A 9,248-nucleotide genomic window follows, 5' to 3' on the forward strand; every position below is an offset into this window, starting at 1 on the left:
AATGTGACATGGGCAGAAATTTTCAGTCATTTAAACTGACATGGTCCAATGACGAGATCAACAACTGCACTTGGCAAAGCTGACATACCCCACAACTAGAAGTTGTGTATTGTTACATTGACGTAAGATTAAAAGTTTTTAATTAATGAGTTTCTACGCTTTTCCGTTGGTTTACATGACAATTATATCTAACATGCTGTCTCTTATTAACAAACTGAAAATCGGTAAGGCATCATCTGTATGTAATAAATCTGTTGTACGCCCTGGAGATCAGTGAATGGCAGCTTTGAAAGCTGCTCAATGTCCTCTTAACACCAGACACATTCAAGAGTGGTGTCATAGCTTACTATTTATGCAAAGTCATCACCTTCATAGGCTTCAAAGGCTTCTTTTTTATGTGCTCCAGACTGGAAGGGCGGGACCTTTTGGAGCGACTGGGTGTGGTCAGCCACCCTCCTGGAAGACACAAGACACTTAGCAACAGCGCCCCCTCTTGTCCTGGTTGTGGTACCGCAAACATGATCAGAGCTGGCAAGGTGATCCTCAGACACACGTGTGAAATATACAGTATTATAAAACATCACTTACTTTCATTTTGAGCAGTAAAAATGAGATTTGTAAATATGTGATATGTGACAACTCAAAATTGAATTGCAGATATCTGTAATTAAAATTCTAAACCAAAAAAATGTAATTACAGATCGTGTACCTCTACTTCAAGTTCAAACCAGTCCAAATGTAACTGTAGATATCTAAAGTAAGCATTAGCAAGAGAATAAAAGTAAAACAGCTTTCCATAGTCAACAGTTACCTTCATACGTGTTTTTCAGATGTGCAGATACCTCTTACATAGTGAGAGGTTTGAACTGCTATTCTGCAAAGCCAAAGCACTGTGAGACACAGAATCAGTCTGTTCATCTTTTCTTAAATATCACGGTTATTAATGAATACCATAACATGATGCTTTATACAACAAATGAAATCTCACTGTATTATTGATTGTACAAGTTAATCAGTATAATAACCTCCAAAACCAACAAATACAAAGAAAGATAAACAGTCCTGCAGTGACAGTTGTCAACACAAGTAAAAAGCTTTCTAGAGTGAAGCAAGACCACAATGAAATTACAGAGGACATGGCAGAAATAAGACCATTATATTGGAGGAAATTTTATACATTTTTGAAATAGCTTTTGCAGCTATTAGTCTAAGTTAGGATTCTTCAGTGCAAAAGTAAGAGTAAATAGGAGAGGTTGTTGAATCTTGTAAATGATTAGGTAGTACTACTTTAGACTTAAAGTCCGGTTGTATATTCAGCCTGACTATGCATTTCAGGAAACAGAATCTCACAAATCACACCAAAGAACCGAATTCCAGAGAGTAAGAGCCATAAGGCTGAATTATAATTTGCTGCCAGGGTTTTGGAACAGTCAGAAGTGCAATTTCTAAGGATCTTAGGTTAATATGGTGCGTGCAATCCGTATTAGTAGGTAAGTATGCCAGAACTTTGCAGCATTAACTTGAATAAGTCAAGAAGAGAGTTTCAAAGATAATTGGGTTTTACAGAGTGTGCCAGTGTGGACATGTCGGCTGACAAGTAATTTACTCAACTGTAGATACCTTCTATAGGAAGACCACTGACTTTCTTATTTGACATAACCATGGCAAAGTAGCTATAAAATGAAGTCTTACCTGCCACAGGGAGTGGCATGATTAAGAAGTAAGTCTACTGTCATAACAACTCCACGCATGGTGGCAGAAGAAAATTGCATAGTGTTATAAAATCAGAGGTTTAATGAAAAGGAGTGAAGCTTTGAGAGTTGCCCAAATGATCCCAATAGAAGTATTCCAGTTAGGTATGAGTTTAATTAGTGAAAGTTTGCAGACATCCAAGCACTACAATCATCCTCAATGTGTGCCATGCTGTTGATTAATGCAGCTCTGCTGGCTTCTGATGCTGCTGCCCAGTCAGTTCAGCAGGAAAGTTATTGTAAAGGAAAATGATAAAGTCTGATTTTAGATAGCTTCTTTCTTTCTTCCAAATTGTTAAAATTGTTAGAATCCATGCAGTATATGACACAAGCTGTCACGTTAAATAGGCATTAAACAGATTATTCAGCTGTCCATATGTGTGTATACAGGAACAAGAACACTACATTTTGCTTCATAGAGCATGTAAAAAGCATTTTTGGCAGATGACCTTGCAGAGGAACACTAAATATTTGGAAAGATATGTTTAGAGAAAAATACATTCTTTATAATTATACTGGTGCAACTACAGACACTGAAGTGGTATGATAAAGGAAAGGAGATTTTCTACAGCATAGACAAATACCCAGGATGAAGTAATTGCAGGTTAAGGGCCACTCACGCTGTTCTAGTGGGGTCCTAAGGTTTCCCCCACTGCATTCGAACCCAAATCAATGCTCCTGACCTTACCTCACCTTATCGATAAATAGTTTATAGCACATGAATCCTGCAAGTCTGAAGTATTATCTTCTTATTGAAAATAGCTACAATATGGTGATTAGGTGGAATCACTTTATCACCTAGGTACATTTAACTGGTGACTTGGTGATTGCTTACACAGCCAAAAGCTAATTTAAACAAGTCTGTTTCTCCAAAAATAAAAATGTAAATGGCTGCCTCAGGTTTTGTTGCTTACCTTTCCAACTCACTTGTCAAAAAGAAGGGATTACTTAAGGTGCCCAGAGAAGTGACTCATTTTAATTCCCATTTACTAATAACAACCACAAGCTCCTCCTTTGGCCACATCTTAAAAAATGTGAAGATTTCATATGAGTTTGTACAAAAAAAAAAAAAATATGTACTGTAGATTTGCCAGCCTTGATTTTGGAGAATCATTCATCAAGCCTAGTGGAGTTTTTATTTTGACATTTTTATAACAACAATTTCTACCCTCAGGTTGCCTGTCAACAAAAGTCTAAATTAGTTATTCATATAAGACTAACCATTATCTTAAATTAAAAAAGCATTTTTCTTTACTACCAACAGAACAGTTTAATAAATTGTTTCTGGTAGAGTCATTCGGCAACCAGTAGTAGTGAAGGGTATTATTTTATCATTAAGAAGTAATCTGCTGATCTAAGGCCATGAAATGAGAAAATATATTGCTATCACTTAGAAACCACCCAAGAGCCAATATCTTTTATCAAAGGGTTTTAAATATTTAAAGTGCTTTCATTTAGACATTAACATTTGAGAGGTGTGGTGGAGTAGTGGTTAACACTTCTGCCTCATGGACCCGGAACCAGGGTTCGCATCTCCTTCCCAGTGGCTGTCTGTATGTAGTGGGCACTGTCTTTTTGTGTCTGCATGGGTTGTTGTCTATCTGTGTCAGTTGTCATCCCAAAATCTGGCTGTTATGTTAATTGAAGATTCTTTTTTTTTTTTTTTTAATTTATTGTGTTTTTTGTAATCATTCCGTACAAATAGATAATTTTTTACAAAAAATAGCATTGAAAACAAATCAACCCCCACCCCTGGAAAGAGAGCATAGCCAACGCAATACAGCTTAAAACTAGTAAAAATAAATAAATTGATGAGTTGAATAGGCGGATAAAGATAAATGGAGAAGAAAAAGAAATGGGAAGTGAATCTACTTCCTCAGTGCTTTAAAAGCTTATTCTAAAATGTTATTGATTAAGTCCTGCCAGGTTTTGAAAAAGTTCTACACAGATCCAAGTGAGAATTTGATTTTTCCAATTTCAAATAATATAAAACATCAGTTACCCACTGACTTAAAAGAGGAGAGTTAGGATTCTTCCATTTTAGCAAATACGTATGCGTGCCAATAATGTAGTGAAGGCAATCACAGTTTGTTTGTCCTTCTCCACTTTAAGCCCATCTTGGAGTACACCGAACCAAGGTTATTATAGTTTTGCTTTTTTATATTAGTTTTTATTTTTATATTTTTTTCTGACCTTACTTGGAAATTCAGTTTAGTTTTAGTTTTCCTTCTTTGTGTATTTTTAGTTTTAGTTTAGTTTTTATTTCTATTTTATTTTTATGTCTATTAGTTTCAGTTTTAGTTTTAGTAATTATAGCATGGAGCTCCTACAAATTTTAATTTTGTGTCACAATCAGACAGAACTGTACACTTAACAGATTTGGATGCGAGTTTTGTTAGTGAAAGCTTACTGCACTACATGGTTTAATATCTGGTTTTGTTTTAGTCTGATAAAAACAAGCATAATCAAAACTTGATGCTGAATATGAATAATTTAACACAATTTTATCATTTTTAAAATATTTTCTCATGAAAATCATCGGTGCTTTGGAAGAACCGGGCACTTAGTCTTGAATCAGTGTGCAGACCCCACCTAGCTGTATTGAGGGAAACAAAGAAAAACAAGCATGTAGTGTGAAGGTTAGGGGCAGTGAGACTTGAATAGCCCACCATAAGAACAGTAAACCCATAATGAGCAGAGCAAGAGCAGATAATAGGAGTACAGGCAGGCCTAAAACGACAGAGACAGCATCTGAGATTAAGAACAATATATACACTATCTAAACCTGTTTATCCAGAGTAGGATTATAGGAAAACTGGAGCCTACCCTAGCAGGTTTGGATGTAAGGCAGGAAAAATCCCTGGTATGCAATATGTATGGTAAGGCTGATGTTAAGAACAAGAGTATGATATTTCAACTATCTATTTTGAGAGAGAGAGAGAAAAACATTGAAAAAAGGAGACAAATATTTTAAAATATAATTCTACCTTTCACAATATCAGGTAGTTTGAGTTGTGAATATGAACTAAAAAATAAATTAATAAATATAGAATAAATACAAAAATCCATTAGTATGTTTAGTTTTTCATCAATTGGCAGACTCTCTTCACCTGCCTACCTTTGTTTGTATCGCTTCGTTGTTAAACGATGTTTTTAAAGCAATAGTGATTGGTCAGCAACAATATGCTGATCTTGTATAATGACCTAGTCAGTCTCTCGATCAGTGCCGTTTTATTTTCAATACCGGGAGTGGTCTCCCCCTAGATTTTCTTGTATACTCATATATGGGGATGGATATTTGAGGAATAAATCAAAAGACAATGATTATATTTTTATATAATGTACATTAAAGAGCCATCAACAATAAATCAAATCAAACGAATAATATATTGATCAATTATTATAAAAATAAAGTTGAATAAATAAGACTCTGCAGCTGCATGAATAAAAAAAAAAAAAAAGATTGAGTATATGTTCAGGTAAAGTACCACTTCCAGGTGATGGATTTGGCCAAAAAGTTAATATAGATTGTGAAGGACAGCCGGGTCCCATGCCTGGCAGGGACGCCCCTGCTGCTTATGATCCGGGGGAGCCACCATGGGCAGTCCAGTACCTCCCCCTAGACTCTTGGTGGCAGCCTCCATGGCTGACGGTGAGTCCTCCACAGCCTGGTTGGGGGCTCGGATGTCTGCTAGGGGGAGCTGCATGGACTCAGCAGCCTGACTGGATGAATCTTCAGCCCCACTCGGAAGTGCAATTAGGACCAGGTGGTCAAGCACCTGGAACACTTCCGGGTGGGTTATAAAAAGGGCCAGCCACCACCACTCAAGGAGCCAGAGTCGGGAGGAGGAGGACTACACTTGTGGAGGAGTGGTGGTAGAGGAAGAAAAGTGTGTTGTGCTATAGTGTATGTGCTTTGGGGTCTGTGTGGCATGGGGAAGACGTGTCACACAGTTGAAGAGAAAAATAAAGTCTCCGTGTTGTTTTGTGTCAGGTCAGGCGCCTATATAGTGCCTTTGCTACAAGATCTACAATTCTGGTGTAACAGCCAAATGCCGAATTTCAGCCATCTTTCTAGTTGGGTTTTTAAGTTATCGTGTTTAAACAAACGCACACACAATTCCAAAAAACGGTATTTTTGGACTCTGGGAGGTCTATACCATCAAAATATTGAGGTCAAATTTTTTCATGATTACTATATTTTCTCAATATTTCATATATGAGAAAGTAAAATTATTTCTCCTGTGCAAAAAGTGGGAGGTGAGTTGCTGTCAACAAAAAGCAGGCACCTGAGAAATAAACTGAAACGTTACTCACTCGTGATTTTTCTGTCCATATGGTAAACATTTTGTTGAGCAGCACATTCTGATTTTAGCCGTTTGAATTACATCTTGACAAGTGCAAAGAAAGGTGGCATGTAAATAGTTTTCTATCTCACATGCTTTACGCGCCTGCATTCAGCTAGCTCTGTCACTGCAAATGCTGTGTGAACACTTGCCCTCCGTCACCAGCTGCTATTCACTGGATGAATATGTGCGGGCGGCTCATGGTGGATGACTTTCTGTTTCAGAGTTATAACTTACAAGGGTTAAAGATTAATGGCAAGAATATTCATTCAAAAACTAAACTTAAAAATATTTTAGTAAATTATTATTTTATTTCAGTTAGTCTTTCCAGCTACTTTAAATAGTATCGTTTAGTTTTAGTTTTTCATTTTGGTTTGGTTAATTATTTTATATCAGTTTATGAAAATGTTTTTTAATAATAGTTTCAGTTTTGATTTTAGTTTTTGTTAACTATAATAACCTTGCACCGAACACAGCTGTTAGTGGATTAGGAGGGATTGTGGCACCAAGGCTGTCTGATAGGCACTTAAACATTTTTCTCCAGAATGATGTTAATTTGGTGCAGGTAATTGAAGATTCTAAATTGACTCTGCAATGGACTGGTAAACCTGTTCAGGACTCCTTGCTGTCTTATCCCCAGAGTAGCCACCTATTTGAAACTTAATCAGATTAAGAAAGTTTAGAATGCTATGATTATCTTACACACAGCTTACATATAGTAATAGTTTTTTGTTTATTTCCGGATGTATGCTATATATATTCAGGGTACTAAGATTTAAACAAAGTTTTAACACTAATTAAAATAATACCTTAAAACATGAACAGAATGAAATAAAAAATGAGTTATGTTTTTGTTGGGTTCGTTTTGTGCAATATGGTGGTGTGATGTTTGCCTGTTGTTCTCCCCTTAATTGTTTTAAGTGAACTTAATTTTTTTCTGTACAGATAAATACATTAATCTGACTGTATTTTTAAGGATAGCTCTTTCCCATTCATACCTACTGAATATGAAATGTATCATAGCCTTACTTCACTCAGGGTTATTCTCAAGGATTCAGCTGTGAATTTCCTTTTTTTCCCTTAAACTTTGAATACAATTCCAAGTATCTGCTGCTTAGAAGCATCTTCATAACATTGACACCACCATCGTCACAACCTGCCGGTATTGTGTTGACTGAAGCTGTACATTTCAGTTGTCACAACAATTTCAACTTTGGAATTATACTGTTGGTTTTTTTTTTGTTTTTCTTTTTATTTTCCCTGGGTATTACCAGTGGTTCACTGCTATGTGAAGGGCTGACTCTCTGTCCAGGGTGGATTTCTGCCTTGGAGATGGTACTGCTAAGACATGATCCTGGGAGCTGAAATTGGATTAGGCAGGTTAGATAATGGATGGGCATTTTTTTATCTTTTATATTTCTGTCATTTGCATTCATGTCTACTTTAGAAGGTTTTTAAAATGTATATATGCTTTGAATGACATCCATTTTAGACATAATGCTTTGAAAAACTTTTAAAATGGCTTTCAATTCTCAGTATTACTCTTTGCCAGTTTTCTTGTTATCCAACTTAATTTTGGAACAGGTGTTTGATTTGTAGTAACTGGTTTCCTTTATCAATGACAACATTTATTTTTTTTGTTTGTTTTTTTTTGCCTCTTTTATTGTGGGGTTGCTGTATAACAATGCTAGTTGTCAGCTATCACTCAGTTTTAATTAAGGAAATTTGCAGAGACGGATGCATTTATTCAGACATTAAGTCATGCCTGTTCCGTTAAATACAACAATTTCTATGAATTTTTACATTTATTGTAAACTGATTTACATATATTATTCAAAATGACCTGAAAGCATTAAGTATTAAAATATACTTTGATATATAGTGATTAAAGTATTTTGATTTCCATCAGCAGCTCAGAAGTGTCATGGGTATTGTACCATTGCAACATGAACCTGGGTACAGCTCTTGGCTTGGGTATGATCTCAGTGAAGTTTCAGTTTTCTCTTCATATTTGTGTTGGCTTCTTTTGGGGCCTATGGCGTTACCACCAAGTACAAGGCTGAAGTGGTGACTTTAAATTGGTCTTGCCTTGTTCCCATTGTTACTAGATTAGGATCTGCGGAGGAAAGTACAGTGTAGAGAATGTCACTCTGTCACTGCACAATCATATACTAGAAAATGTAGAATAAAAATCTAATTGGAATTACTATGTTAGGGCCTTTGTAAAGAATATAAATTTAAAATCACATTTGAATATTTTATTAATTTGAATACTGGTCAATGTGGCCTATCTTATTTCATATTCTTATTACATTTTGTTATATCAGCCAGGACTCGTTCTCTGGCTGGGTTTCAGTTTTCTTTTATGTTACGTTTGTTCTATGTTGAGCCATTTATTTATGTTAATTTTACATTTGTTAATTATCTGTTGTATTTTCTTTGCCTGTGTTATGTTCCATGTTTTTTGTTGGGGTGGCAAAAGAGGTGGGGCCACCTGCCAGTCACGACCAGGAATTGCCCTCTGTCTTGTTATTCCTGAGGGTCTCCCACAGTTCCTGGCCGTTCATTTCAAATTCTCTAAGGAGTTTTGGTGAGTTAATGTAATTTTTTTTTCTGTGCTTTGTGATTTTTTTTAAACTGTGCTTTGGTTTTGACTTCACTTTGGATACTGTATTGGGACTTTGTTCACCTGCGATTGCCTTTGCTAGCACCTGCTTTATGCCTCTGTGCTGTTTGTAGATTCAAAGTGTAACAGAGTATTTTGTAACAATAAACTTTGTATTTTATGAAGGCCCAGTGCTTGCGCTTATATCAAGACAGGATTTGACAGTAAACTCCCCCCCACTATAGCCAATTTTGGAAATATTTTTTGGGTCTTACATAATTTAGGACACCTTGTTCATAATTTGGGTTCACATTTGGGTTCACAATGAATAAGAAGAGCCAGATCTCATGAGTACATTGCAAACAAATGATAAAAAACATGCTAATGGAAAATTCTATCTGTGAATAAAATAGAAACAACATTTTAATAAACAGTTAAACAAGTCATGCACTACAATGTCTATTTTGAAAAATATGTATTCTCTGCAACTGAAATGTTCACTCTACAAATAATTGAGAGTTTTAGCTACAATGTGAAGTATAACGC

The sequence above is a fragment of the Polypterus senegalus genome, chromosome 18, assembly GCF_016835505.1.
Source record: "Polypterus senegalus isolate Bchr_013 chromosome 18, ASM1683550v1, whole genome shotgun sequence".
Taxonomy (NCBI): Eukaryota; Metazoa; Chordata; class Cladistia; order Polypteriformes; family Polypteridae; genus Polypterus; species Polypterus senegalus.